This window comes from Lactuca saligna, chromosome 2 (assembly GCF_052625555.1).
Source record: "Lactuca saligna cultivar CGN05327 chromosome 2, ASM5262555v1, whole genome shotgun sequence".
In the NCBI taxonomy this organism is placed as follows: domain Eukaryota; kingdom Viridiplantae; phylum Streptophyta; class Magnoliopsida; order Asterales; family Asteraceae; genus Lactuca; species Lactuca saligna.
The window spans coordinates 16,110,390-16,125,521 of record NC_136418.1 but is presented as its reverse complement, the minus strand read 5'-3'; the positions used below and the strand labels follow the sequence as shown (position 1 = coordinate 16,125,521).

The following is a 15,132-nucleotide window of genomic DNA, read 5'->3' as shown; positions in this document are numbered from 1 at the left end:
GTGATAGCGAATGCTTCGAGGCAATCGAAGCCTCATGAGTCGAGATATCCCACCCATGACCTGGAATTGGGGGCTGTGGTGTTTGCTCTCAAGATCTGGCGGCATTATCTTTATGGGGTTCAGTGTACCATCTACATGGACCACAAGAGTCTGAAGTACTTGATGGATCAGCCAAATCTGAATATGCGACAGAGGAGATGGTTGGACGTGGTGAAGGATTACGATTGCGAGATCCTGTACCACCCGGGCAAGGCTAATGTGGTGGCCGATGCGTTGAGCCGTAGGGCGGAAAGCATCCCGATCTGAGATATTTGTATGAGGTTGACGGTGATAACCCCGATTTTGGATACCATTCGAGGAGCTCAGGCTGAGGCTGTGAAACCAGAAAATCAGAAGAGGGAGCGAGTTGTAGGTCAGGTATCAGGATTCGTTACGGATGGTCGAGGGTTTATGATTTTTCAGGGTCGGATTTGGGTACCTTTTGTGGGTGGTACGCGTATTATTTTGATGGAGGAAGCGCATCGATCGAAATTCTCGATTCATCCCGGGGCTACGAAAAGGGAGGAGTATTGGTGGCCCTGTATGAAAAGGGATGTTGCATGGTTTGTTGAGAGATGCCTGACTTGTCGGCAGGTTAAGGACAAGCACCAGCATCCGCACGGTAAATTGCAGCCACTAGAGATTCCCGAATGGAAGTGGGTACATATTACCATGGATTTTATCACCAAATTGCCGCAGACTACGAGGGGAGTCGATGCGATTTGGGTGATCGTGTATAGATTGGCAAAGAGCGCTCATTTTCTAGCCATCAGCGAGAGCTCCTCTGCGGAGAAGTTGGCAGAATTATACGTGAGGGAGGTGGTATTGCGGCATGGGGTTCTGTTGTCGATTGTTTCAGATTGCGATGTGCGTTTTACTTCCAAGTTTTGGAAGAAGTTTCATGAGGAGTTGGGTACGAGACTGCATTTCAGTACCGCATACCACCTGCAGACGGACGGTCAAAGCGAGCGAATGATTCAGACTCTTGAGGATATGCTCCGAGCATGTGTTTTGGATTTTGGAGGGAGCTGGACGCCTATCTACCTTTAGCAGAGTTTTCGTAGAACAACAGCCATCATTCGAGCATTGGTATGCCACCCTTTGAGCTGTTGTATGGGCAGATGTTTCGCACCCCCATCTACTGGGGAGAGGTGGGGCAGCGGGTGATGGGTAGAACGGAGATTGTACTCCAGACGACCGAGCAGATTCAGCAGGTCAGGCAGAGGTTGTTCACCGCGCAGAGTCGCCAGAAGAGTTATGCGGACAGGCGGCGGTTCTAGCTCGAGTTTCAGGTTGGTGACCATGTGCTCCTAAAGGTCTCTCCTTGGAAAGGAGTAATACGATTCAGGAAGAGGGGCAAGTTGGGACCCCGGTACATTGGACCCTTCAGGGTAATTGCTAGGGTAGGCTGGGTAGCCTACCGGTTGGATCTACCTGCTGAGTTAGGGCAGATCCATGATACCTTTCATGTCTCGCAGTTGAGGAAATGTATTGCCGACGAGTGGGCAGTGGTGCCCTTAGATGATATTCAAGTGGATGCAGGCCTAAACTATGTGGAGAGACCAGTAGCGATCAGGGATCGGAAAGTTAAGGTTCTGAGGAACAAGGAAGTACCCCTGGTACAAGTGTAGTGGCAACATCGGAAGGGGTCCGAGCTGACATGGGTGTCCGAGTTTGAGATGCGGGATCAGTATCCAGAGTTGTTTTCAGTATGAGACTTCGGAGGCGAAGTCTGATTCTAGCAGGGGAGAATTGCAACAGCCCGAAATCCAAGTATTCTTCTTTTGGCCTTGCATCTTGGTTAATTTGATAAGTTAGGGTTTTCATGGTAGGCGAGTACGCTGGGCGTACAAGGTGTACGCTGCGCATACTCGCGCGCCTCTTTTGGACGTGTTCACCCTTAGGTACGCGGGGCGTACCCAAGGTTACGCCTGGCGTAACTCATTCAGATCCAAACCCTAATTTCCTTTGGAGGGGCTATAAAAGGAATGTGTGGCTGGCCTTCTCAGCCACCATCCCTCAGAGTGAAACCCTAAAAAGAGTGTACCTTCGTTCTTTGGCCATTGTGTGTGTATTCTAAGCTTGGTGGTGCCATTCCAAGGTTGCAAAGGAGAAGAAGAGCTTGTTGGAGAAGCTAGAAGTGGTGCTCAAGTGTAGATCTGAGCTTTGCCATGGTTAAAGCTTCATTTTCACTGTAAAAAGTTCGGATCTTGTCACTTGGTTCATGTTATATGCTTATGATGTCATTTTCTAGGGTTTAGGTCCCAAATGTGGAGACTTTTTGTGCAAATGGCCTCCATAAGCTTAGATACTTCATATTTCTGATCTATTGGAGTTGTAGACTCATAAAAATGGCATCTTGGACGTAGGTATTGCACCATGCATGAGATCTAGGTCCTTGAGTTTGAATAGAAGGTTGTTATGTGATGTTGGAGCCTTTACAGCCATGCCAAGGCTTAAAGGTCTCGACTTTATGGGTTTAGACACACTAAAAGAGTCGGACCTAGAAGTTGTAGTAATGGCTTAACCGATTAAGACCAGAAATGGAGAGTGGCTGATTCTGGTGGTTATGCCGGGCGTAACTTCCAGTACGCGCAGCGTACTTGGTGGAGACCCCGATCCAGAGGGGGGGTTGGCGATGTACGCCCCGCGTACATCTAGCAGTACGCCCCGCATACTCTCAGGGTTGACTTTTGTTGACTTTTAGGGTTTTGGTCAACATGAGGACTTTAGGTCAAGGAAGGGTAAAATGGTCTTTTACCCTCTGAGGAATGATGATAAGGGGTAAAGTTTTAGTGGTGGAAGTCTTTGTGTGTTAAATGATATTTTTATGTTTAAGCGAGGTTGAGTCGTCATTTGGATTCGGTGATAGCGACGACGCGAGATCTTAGACTTTCCACAAGGTGAGTTTTCTCACTATACTATACCCGGAAGGTTTGACTGTGTGACCGGAAGGTCGGGTATGATATGAGATATATGTATAATGTGTAATAAGTTATTCGTTTTATGTGCCATGTACGATATGCTTGATATGGGCCGGAAGGCGTTATGTTATGGGCCGGAAGGCGAATATGTTATGGGCCGGAAGGCGTTGTGAGGTGGACCGTAAGGTTGACGTGGGTAGGACCGGAAGGTTTACCTAGCCGGGACGGAAGTCCCCTGAGACACATGGACTGGAAGGTCAGGGCCTGGAAAGGCGTATGTGCGTAAGTTGTATTTTGGGGAACTCACTAAGCATTTATGCTTACAGTTGTTGTGTTATGTGTTTCAAATACTAGCGAGGACCGTGGGAAGGCGCCGGCATGATCGTACACATTATCGGGGGAAAACTATTTTTATGATCTTTGGGATGTATTCTGTTGTGAGAATATTGTTTACGTTTGAATTTGAAATATTAATCGATGTTTTGATGTTTACAAAAATGAAAAATTGGCTTTAAAATCTACGTTGTTACAGTTCAACAGGTTACGTGTTTGGACAATCATGTGTGTCATTGATGTGATAATGATGTCAAAACCTACACAATGAGTGGTGGATAGCTCACACCACACATCGTAGTTGAGATGTTCAAGGCCGAGGAGAAGAGGGACGTAGGTTTTGATGTTGGTTGTAGGATTTGGCAAGGGACGGTGGTGTGTTTGTAGTGTAGCCAACAATTAGGGTTTGATAGATGGCAATAGATGAACATGGTTAGAAAAAATAGAGAGATGATGAAGAAGATTAGAGGGAGTTTAGGTAGGGGTTGGGGATTAACTCTATGTAATGGTAATTGATATTTCCTCATTCAACTAAATAATTACAATAACAAGGAATAAATACAACACAAAGGAGGCCTTAGGCCTGATACAAAAATATACACGGTGTTTACAGTGATGGGTAACAAGGTAACATAGATATTCCTTTACAAAGATGATACTCCTTAATGGAAGGCTACATCCCGATTTTGGCCTCTACTGATTTGTTTCGAACCCAACAAAATCGCATGAAAATCTTCGATAGTTGTTCATATCTCTACTTTATAGATTGATAAAGCATCATCTTCTCAAATCACAACTAAATCGGCATCAAAAGCAGCCCAAATCACAACACAATTATCTACTTAAAATAGACTGATAATTGATTTTTAGAAAGCGCAGTCGAATAGATTTCGATAGTACCAATTCATAAGCATCAAAGAATTAAATCAATTAATTTTATTTGAAGTTGAAGTGTTCAAAAACAATCGTTGATGTTGAATTGTTCATTATCATCATCAATGTTATTTATTCCTTTCACACCGCATTCTTTTTGCAATTGCATCATCTTTTCCATTTATTATATTTTTCACTGCTATTGGCAAGCAAGAAAATTAAGTTCGATGGCAACGAATGACTCTGGTAACAACATTGAGAAGTTTCATATTATTGTTATTGATGGTAATCAGCTCTGTGAATGGAATAAGATGGCAATCAGCTCTGTGATTTGATCATATTTGTATGGAGAATCATGAATGGAATAAGATGGCAATCAGCTCTGTGATTTGATCATATTTGTATGGAGAATCATCATAACTATGTAAGGAAGATAGAAGAGCTTGCAACACAGTTTTATATGGATCCAACTACTAATCAACCTAATGCTTTTGGACTTATACTTGTTGGATGCGCTGATTTCAAGACTAAGCTTAGTCAATCTGATTTGTTTGAGCCTCTTCTTCAGGAGAAAATCTTGAATGTTGTTGATGTCTATTACGGGGGTGAGAATAGTTTCAATCAAGATATTAAGTTGTCCTTTGAGATTCTTGCCAATGTGAAGTTCCTTCAGGAGAAGCATTTGATTGGGAAGTATTTTGAAGAGATAAATCAGGATAGAGGTACCATTGGTATTGATGAAACTTTCGAAGCATTACACATGGGTGCTATGGAAACACTACTTGTTTGGGAAAATCTTGAAATTAATCGCTATGTTCTATGAAACAATTCTTTTGGTAAAATTATTTTAATGTATTTAAACAAGGAATAGGAGATTGATGGGAGTAATTTTAGGAATTCAGTCAGCGATGTTGAGCTTGTAGTTGAGGAAAATATGTCTTTGATTGAGTGGTTTGTTAATGAGTACAAAATATATGGTTGTATGCTTGAGTTTGTCACATACAAATCTCAAGAGGGGTGTCACACCACAAACCTAGGATGGTGGAAACATCTGGGGATGGCGGACTTCATGTATAGTATCATAATAATGAGTATAATAGTGATCATAGCAATACAACCTGGTAAGTAGAATCTTGCTATGCTATATGTGTGCGAATAGGAGGGGGTAGGAAGCATATATTAGTCGTGTTCCTAGAAATACTTATAGGGGTTTGATCCTCATTAGTTACTTGTATAATGACCTAGTGCATACTAATTACATATAACAAAGATACGATAGACCTTCGAATAAGTATCCTATCCATGGTCCACATCCAAACAAGGAAAACGAAGTAAGGCAATGACCACATATCCTAAGTCTATGATCTCTAACTTATATATAACTTTAGAGTATCCACTTATTGACTATATACCTATTATTAAGGATTTGTTTAGTTTTCACATAAGTTATAATCTCACAAAATACTCTTATAGTATTTTAAATGTTATGTTTGGTTCTTAGTAACTTTCTTGTATGGGAAGTTTTTAGGCATGTTGCTCACTATGACTATGCCCCAACATACAATAGTCACACCTCGGATGAATATAGTTGATCATGCTATATTCATTCCAAGTCTTATTACATATCCCAAGGTCTACTTGTAGTGTCCAACTCCGCGTTTTACCTTTGTAATGTCCTAGATATGATACTATACTAGTATGTATGCATGCACTCGTACTTTTAATCAAGAAACTATTTCATTTCAAAAAGTATAGTTGTTTGGAAAATGTTTAAATCAGAGACTTTAGTCCTAATGAATTTATAGTTTGTATATCTTATGTGGTTCGATATACCTAGTTCATTATAAACAATGCTCTGGTACCAATTTGTCACACCCCGAAACCTAGGATGGCGGAAACGTCCGGGGATGGTGGACTTCATGTATAGTATCATAACAACGAGTATAATAGTGATCAAAGCAATATAACTAATCAAAAATATAATTGGAAAATAATTACATGGTTTCAAGTGTTACATATTTCAATGATTGATTACAACATGATATAAAAATAGTGATTCAATGTCATAGCGTTCCATCCTAAAAGCTTGTGATTACGTGGTTTCGTTGATTTCCTGAGAGTACAAGTAGTTTTGAAGAAAAATGTCAACAATTAAGTTGGTGATTTCATAATATTTTTAGATGAAGAGTTTGGAAACCGATCCTTGTAAGGAGTTGTGTGTTACCAAGAAAAATCCAATATTTTCCTTACAAGAGTGATGTGTAGTCTTAAATACCAAGACCGAAATGTACAAGTAATATCCATACTTATTGATATAAAAAGTGATTTTAAATCGACATAAAACCCTTTTTGATTTGAGAAAATCCCCATAAACTTTATGTGTTGTTAACTCCTTATGTGAGTCGCTATAACCATACTATGACTAATGAACCTGCAACGATGTTTCTTAGGCGTCGAAAAAGATAATGACACTTGTCACCCTAGACCTGCCGGTCTAGCTGTTGCATGTAGCTCAGGTGTGGGTTTGTCAGACCTAATATAGATCGAGACAAAACTATCACGTTCTCCCTACAAGAGACACTGGTTATAACTACCAGGAATTTTAACCCATACACTAGGAGTACTAAGAAGAATGTCTCACAATTTAGGTTAACAAGTTTACGTGTAGTGTGCGTGAGTGTAAAACCTTTTTCCGTGGGAATAAAACCTTTCGACATATGTTTGTTGTGTTAATGGAAACATGTCTATAATGTATATGAATCATAAAGTATACTTAGCATAGTTTATCATAAATGTTTGTAATGTATACGAAACATAAACTATACCTATTATAGCTTATCAAAAACGTTTTGTAATGGTAGAAATCCTCTTTGCATATGATGTAAACCTCTATAATGAGGTAAAATACATATAATATAACCAACATGTATTTATATATAATAATACACACCTTTCTCAGCAAGTCACAAGGTGTAAATGAGTTATAAACAATTTGCTAGTGTTATCTTTTCTTTTCTTGTTCTTCGAATAATTATAGAAAAATAATACAGAGATCAAAAACTAAATCCGCAAACTCTGAGTGTTTAGAAAATGTGTCTAGTTTGTCCATAAATTTTATTGTGATTTTTAAAAATCTCTAACTGGTCTAAAAACATTCATATTCGCTGACTGGTCCGAATTCATAGCTACAGTGATAAGCAACTTTGTAAAAATCACCATACATAGTAAAAAAATTATATGGAGATGTGCAAGTAGTCATTTTAAAGGTATAAACGTGAACTATTTGCATCTAATACATTTTTGAAAACTAAAATGTTTAAGTTTCCCAAAACAGCCAATGAATGAACATTAACTTTTCTGTTGAAAGTTGATCTTTGAGTTTAGTTGTGTTGTTGGTGTTTTAACTTGTATCCCCCCCCCCCCCCCCCCCCCGCCTTTAAAACTTAACAAAAAAAATGAAAATATAGGGGTATGAACTCACCTTGTGTAGTTTTAGTGAATGGATGATTAAGAAGGGAACTGTTCAACTCAAGAACACTTTAGATGATGCTTGAAGATTCGAAGATCTAACACAAATATGATGATATTTGTGTAAGGAAATCATGATTTGAGTGAGGATGTGTAAGGAAATCAAGTGTAGTGAGAAATTTAGTTACCAAAGGTGTATGAAGAGCTCAAGATCAGCCTTGAATCTTGAATTCTTGGTGAGAGGAAGTGAGATACAATGGGTTTTGCTTTTTGGTGAAAAGTGAGTGAATGGGAGGAGAGATAAGGATCCTTCTAGCCTTTGATCAAGATTATGGTTGGAAATGTAACGCCCCAATTCTGGTATGTAATTAAATATCTATATTTTCCAGGTTTTCAATAGGAACTCGACGAGTCAGTAGCTCGACTCGTCGAGTAGAGATGGGATAAGCACGTGTTTGGAGCTGGCTACTCGGCGAGTCCATATGGTTGGACTCGGTGAGTCCGCCAGTTTGGTTGAAACCCTAAATCTAAGGGTTTGCACCCTATTTAAATGACTTTTTACGCACTAATCAGCCTCCCTCACCCACAGAGAGTTCCATACTAAAACCTTAGCCATTCCTTATCATTTTTGGTGTGATTTCTCTTATTGTGCAAGTTTTTGGTGCATTTAAAGCCAGAAAGAAGAGAAGAGAAGAGGAGGAATCAAAGGGGAGCAAAGTAGATCCGATTTCCTTGTTGTATTACAGTCTTTTTTGAGGTATCAAGTTCAAACCTTTATCCTTCTTCAATTAGATCTCTTATTTGGCTTGTATTTGCCATTTTTGGCTTGGTAGTAGTATAGAGAGCATGTGATGATGAATAGCCATCAGATCTACCCATGTATGAGCTCTAGAAGCTCAGATCTACTTCCTTTATGGGACCCTTGATGAGTTTAAAAACTCTTAGATCGATTAGATATTTCACAAGCACAATTAAAGAAATCAAACAAGTCAAAACAATATGAGAATCAACACAAATCTAAATCAAATGTATGCTTATGATTCAAAACAGAGTCACGCCTCAGCGGAGCTCGATGAAGAACTTCCGCTATAAAGGCGAGCTAGGGTTTACAAAACTGTGAAATAAAATAAACAATGAAAAGCGCTCCTTCTAAGTCTGCATGCATGCAGCTTATATACTAAAACCTAGAACAAAAATATGCACTGTTGGACAAGCCCAATACCGGCATTCAAATTGGGCTAAGGACTGAGCCCATGATGCAATCTAATAGACCCAACAATCTCCCCCTTTGCGTTAAATGAGGCGAGATATTACTTCCTCTGTGTAGGCTTCACCGTCTTTACTACTTTAAACAAACAAGGTATTATGGCGAGAAGAGTCTGTCTAAATTGTATGTACCACCTCAACATGTCAGTAAATAATTTCTTATCAGCAACATTGTTCTGATCGCACCTCTGAATGATCTCCAAGATATGCTCAAGGCAAGTTGTTGAGAAGAGGTGTTTGTCGACAAGAGCGAACAAACATTTTTGACCTTCGCCCCTATGGAACATAACTGTGTGATATGTTCATTCGATTTTCTCCTTGATAATGGTATTGACATTGCCAGCTCTGCCCATAATCTTGATCGTTGTTCGCTTGTGTATGGCAGATGCAATCTCCTGGTCCATCTTCGCTACCTCATGTATGTAGAAACCAAGCATACGCTTGACATGATCAATTATTGGCTGATACTCCAAAGGATTCGATAGAAGAATGTTAATGAGGAGTATCCAGTCATGAGGGTTAAGGTTTGGTAGATCAGCGAGGGTAAAATGGTAGACCAAGCCTTTGCTTCCTCGAGTCACCCTGAATTTGACAGTAATAAATTTCCCTACTGAATAGGGCTTCATTACCTTGACTGTGGTTATTTTCTTTGAGCTCCAAGTCAGGTATTGGGGTTGAGCAAACTCCAAGTAAAATTCTAGAAGATCCCTATCTACCTTCGGGTCTGGGGAAGGAATAGCAGCAGTTGAGTTGAAGCAGTGGAAGATAAATGCCTTTCGAATGATTGACATATCGGACTGTGCATCCTTGGAATTGTCAATACTAAAGGACATTATTGGCTCAAGCCAGAAAATGCTTGGCTCATCAATTGCACATCTTTGAAGCGAGTCTATTGTCCACACAGGAAACATGGACTTTTTCTTATCTAGTAGCTCCACCTCCTTTCGCTTCAGCTCCAGCTCAGCTTGCTGTTTCTTGATGTTGTCTTCCATTTCTTTTTCAGAAGTCTTAACCTTCTGGAAGGGATTCTTGGGAGTCTCGGCATATACATCATCTTCATTGTTTGTGTCGTCATTGCCGATTTTTTTCTTCTTTTTGTCTTTGTTGCTGACTGAAGCGTCATTACCCTTCGGTCCAGCAGATGGTTTTCATCCAGAAGGAGGAGGTTGCGATGTCACTTTCTCTCCCCCTTGTTTCGGTTGGACCCTGGTTACTGGAACACCCTCTATATGGCTAAGAATACCTAATGTCGGTCTGAGCTTGTCTGCTAGATGACGCCTGACAGTTATAGTGATGATCGGATCATGAGCCTCAATAAGATGAAGAAGGATGGAGTGAACATCTGCAGCAGAACTCCTAATGACTTCCCTTTCTGACTTGAGATCATTAAGCTCAGCATCAATACGCAGCTCGTGAGTCTACAATTTAAGTTGGGCAGTACGTCTGTCGAGCTCATCCATAATGTGATTCTCCACAGCTAACTCCGCTTCCAGTTGAGTTAAGCGATCGTTGACATTAGCATGGAGAGTTTCGTTGGCTTGTTTAATGGCTTGGCGTGCCGCTTCATGGTTCGAGCGCTCACATTGAAGAGACCTTTGAAGGTTCTCGACTGAAGCGTTGAGAGTTTGAGCGTTTTTGGCAGCAGCAGCCTTCAAGGAATCTAGAAATATATGAGCTTTGGAGACTAGTTTATCTACTTTTGCGGTCGCTTCCTGGCACTCCTTAATAGAGGCATCAACAGCAAGAGACGCCTGTTGACATGGGAAGTGGAGGCTTCTATTGCCTTGGCTGCAGCAGATAAAGTAGCACTGTGTTCGGTGACAATTGAGGAGAACAAGGCCTTCAAGGAAGCTTCAAAATAGGCACTAGAGGAAGAGGATGAAAGTAGTTGATCAAGCGTTTTGTTTACTGCCTTTAGATGACGTTTTGTAATAGGCTCATCGTCATCATCATCGCTGTGCACTCGATAAGGACTGAAATATGTGGAATCGAATTCCAAATTCTCACCACCCAGAATATGGGTTGTTTCAGCAGATTAAGTGGGAGATAAGGGTTTGGAAGAAGGTGGAGGTTCGGTTGTGACAGGAGGTTCGGTTGTAGGTGGATTAGGAACAGTAGAGCGAGTTTTTGTGGTAGTGGTGGTATTTGTGAAAATGGGAGAGGGAATAGGAATTGTAGTGAATGGTTAAGAGGTGGTAATTAGAGAGATAGGAGGGATGGAAACTAGGCTTGTTATAGGTGGAGGGGAAGGAGGATTGGAGCGAACTGGAATTTCTGGGGTAGGGGAGTGAGGCGGAGTATCACCTCGACCTAAAACCTCATCTTCTGAGCTTTCGCTCTTAGATTCCGATGGAGGAGCGTTCTTGTGCTTAGGAGGTACATATTATGAATCGCTTGAAGATTTCAGAATAAGTCTCCTAGTGGGATTCTTTTGCCTTTTCGGTGGAGCCTGAGAAGTGGCATCTTTATCAGATTTTCGCTTCTTGAGGGTTTGCCCCTTGGTTTGCTTAATGACCAGTTCTCCCTTCTGTGTTTCAGGCTTCTTGCCCCTCTTGGCTGGCTTGTCAGCCTCTTCAGTGGACCGAACCATTACCTGTGTAAGCTCTCTTGGGCCAATAAATAGATGCTTCCTGTATTGTTGAAGAACATTACTTGACTCAAAAATACGACTGAGCATTGTTTCAGGAATGGAGACAATAAACGAAAACTTTGTTGGATCAGTAACGATCATTTTTGTCATATGAAAGGTAGCAATGGATGAGACCAAGGAGTCCGCCATTATTGGAACACGAAGGCGGTCCATTGCCCAGTTGGTAATGAGCGACCAGAAACGCCCACATGAGATATCAGAATGCCTGGATGAAGAGACCAAGCTTTGGACCAACTGCTGCCAGATAATGGACCCATAATCTAGGTCAATTCCATGGTACAACCCATACAGTACCGTCATGAAGGATTTTCTTGCACCATCGGATCCAGCGCTTCACTCAGACAGTCCCTTGATCAACAGCGTAAAAAGGCCATTCCATTGAGGAGGAAGGCAGGACTTCTTGAACTTCGTAATGGTGGTTAGTGTTTCAATATACCCCATCTGATAGAACATGGAAAACAATTGACCAGTTGTAATGGAGTCAGGGTTTACCAGAGGTCAATCTTGAGAAAGACCGATTAGGGCACAAAATCAATGCTTGGAGATAGAGGTCTTCTCATCGTGGAGTTCAAAGTGAATTCGTTCATTAATCCTATCATAGAAGGCAGTAGAGTAGACAAGAGACAAGCACGACATGTGAACAACTTCAACTTTAGTCAATGCATCGACGAGTGGTGAGTATTTGAGACATTCAACCACATACAACATATAGGGCTCATAGATGAATGGGGTGAGATCGATGATCATATTCTGTTGGGGTTTGATGGTGAGAAGAGGTTGACGAACTGAAGTATCATGAACTGATGATGAGTCTGCCATTGTTGTAGCTTGAAGAGGATGATAAAAAGTTGCAGATAATCACCGGTGTTCTTTAAGAGATTTTGGGATGTGATAAAGGTTGAGAGAGCAGCGTTCTAATTCCTTTTATACGTACAAGGAAAAGAGAGAAAAATATGGCTGAAATCTTGGATTATTTCAAAAATAGCGCCTGACTTGATAGGTGAACAATTGGCATGCCGAAGATGATGTAGGAAAGAGAAAAGACGTTTCCCTTTTACACGCTCTTTCATAAAATGTACCTTTTCAAATCGCCAGACCGTTTGGATAGCTACTAAGTCAGCTTCCACTCTATCCCAATCGTTTCTCTATATAACATTTGAATCTTTGTTGCCCTTAGTATTTTAATGATCATTCTGAACAAAACTAGAATTTGGAAAATTAAAAAATTTGCGTGCATACAGTGTAAAATATAATGAAATAAAACAAAAATTTAGGGATAATTTGTGATGTCGTAAGCAGACATAAGACAATTGATTATGGGCAAAAATCACTTCCTTCAAAGTCAAGAGAGACATTAAAGTGCTTGCTTGGTTTCCCATTGAATAACGATCAAAAACTTGTTGAGAAGTTTTGAAAAGCATCTTTTGAAGGTTAAAGAGGGTGGCTTTCGCTTTAATTCATAATTCCGATACTTAACATAAGACCGAAACTGAGTGAAGTACTTGTGAGATCATTATGATCTATTGAACAAGTAGGTATGATAAACTTTATAGTCACGAGGGAAGGAATAAATCTCAATATATATATATATATATATATATATATATATATATATATATATATATATATATATATTAAACTAGATCTTTTAGGGTTAGAGAAGCCTTGGTGAAAGGCAAACTCATAAAGATCACTCAAAGAAAAAAAATTCATAAGGTAACAAGTAAGATCTTGAATTTGTGAATTCACCATCAATTCATTAGTGGTGTTGAACTTTGGCATGAAACTAAGATCATGAACACAAACTTGGTATAACCATAAACCTCAGTGGTTAAGACTAAAAGTCTCAGGGGTTATATTGATGAAACGAGCTATAGTGGATAAAGATGATGAGGATGGGATAAGAAGAGAATGTACCTCTACTTTAAAGAAAAGAAGGACCAAGCAGAAAACTCTAAACTAAATTTTGAGTAGAGTAAGGTAACTCATGATTAGAGTGAATTGGATAGCCTGGATTGGGAAAACACGATTGGTATATATCATGTTATTAAGGCTTCACTAAAAATCTGTCGAGGCTTTAGTCAACATACAACAATATGCTTCTAGGGACTCCTAACCAGTAAAAGCATTTACCTGCCTTAGCATTGCCATTGAGAATCATATTTAGACAAATTGAACGAAAGAGAAAAATATTTTTGGATTTCTTAAGGATTTTAATAAAAAAAATATATTTTTGGGATTTTATAAGTAGAAAAGAAGTAATGAAAAGATGTACATAGGAAAACAATTGAAATGCCTTAAAAAACGATCGAGTTCCAAAGGATTGAACCCGGAATAGACTGAACTTTCGGTTTATTCCGGTTCATGATCGAACTTCACCCAAAACAGACCGAACGTTCGGTTCATTTTAGTTCATTTCGGTTCGCTCTATTTTGCTTGTTACCTTTATGGAAGCGAAGGTGATGTTGGTACAAATTCGGCTTGCATCATTCCTAGGCCTTGTAGAATCTTATTGAAGCTTGCTTCAGGTAAGGCCTTCATGAATATATCTGCCAATTGATCAGTCGTTCTGACAAAGTGAATTTCTATGTTACCATCTTCGATGTGATCCTTGATGAAATGATACCTTAGTGTTATATGCTTAGTCGTCGAATGTTGCACGGGGTTGTGACAAATCCAAATTGCGCTTTCAGAGTCACAATACAACGGGATTTTCTTCATGTTTAGCCCATAATCCCTGAGTTGGTTTTATATCCATGCGACTTGAGATGTACAGGATGCTGCAGCGATATATTCGACTTCTGCAGTGCATAGCGAAACACAGGTTTGTTTCTTCGATTGCCAACTAACTAATTTACCATCTAGAAATAGACATCCTCCGGTGGTGCTTTTACGATCTAATCCATAGCCACCTAAATCAGCATCTGAAAATGCTTCATCAAAGAATCCTGAGTTGGCTGGATACCACAGACCGAGAGAGGAGGTTCGCTTCAGATAGCGAAAGATATTCTTCATGGCTTGAAGATGAGGTTCTCATGGGTTGTCTTGAAATCACGCACAGTAGCAGACAGAGAACATGATATCAGGTCTACTAGTTGTAATATATATCAGAGATATAATCATCTGTCAATAAAGTGTTATATCAGCTACTGGTTTCTCCAATGATCGTCTGAGTTTAGTTCCAAAAGCCATAGGCACTTTCACTTTGGAATCTCCCATCATTCCAAACTTGGTTAGCAAAGTCTTGGTATATGCTTCCTGATTAATAAAAATACCTTCAGGTCCCTTTCTAATGTTCAATCCAAGAAAAAAGTTAATTGGACCCATTAAGCTCATACCAAATTTAGTGTCCATCAACTTTCTGAATTCAACTATTAAGCTAGGATTCGTGGAGCCAAAGATGATGTCATCAACATAAATTTAGACTATCATAAGGTGGTTACCCTCTCGCTTACGAAAGAAGGTTGGGTCAACTGAACCTTGTTTGAATTTAGACATTTTTAAGAAACGAGTGAGAGTTTCATACGATGCTCTTGGAGCCTGTTTGAGGTCGTATACAACTTTTTCAAGGATATAACA

The 15,132-nt window shown here is 40.0% G+C and overlaps 1 pseudogene; it reads left to right on the top strand.

Annotated features, from left to right (window-relative positions):
* Positions 1-4,572: 4,572 nt before the first annotated feature.
* Positions 4,573-5,298, top strand: LOC145029549 (eukaryotic peptide chain release factor subunit 1-3 pseudogene; annotated as a pseudogene).
* Positions 5,299-15,132: the final 9,834 nt, after the last annotated feature.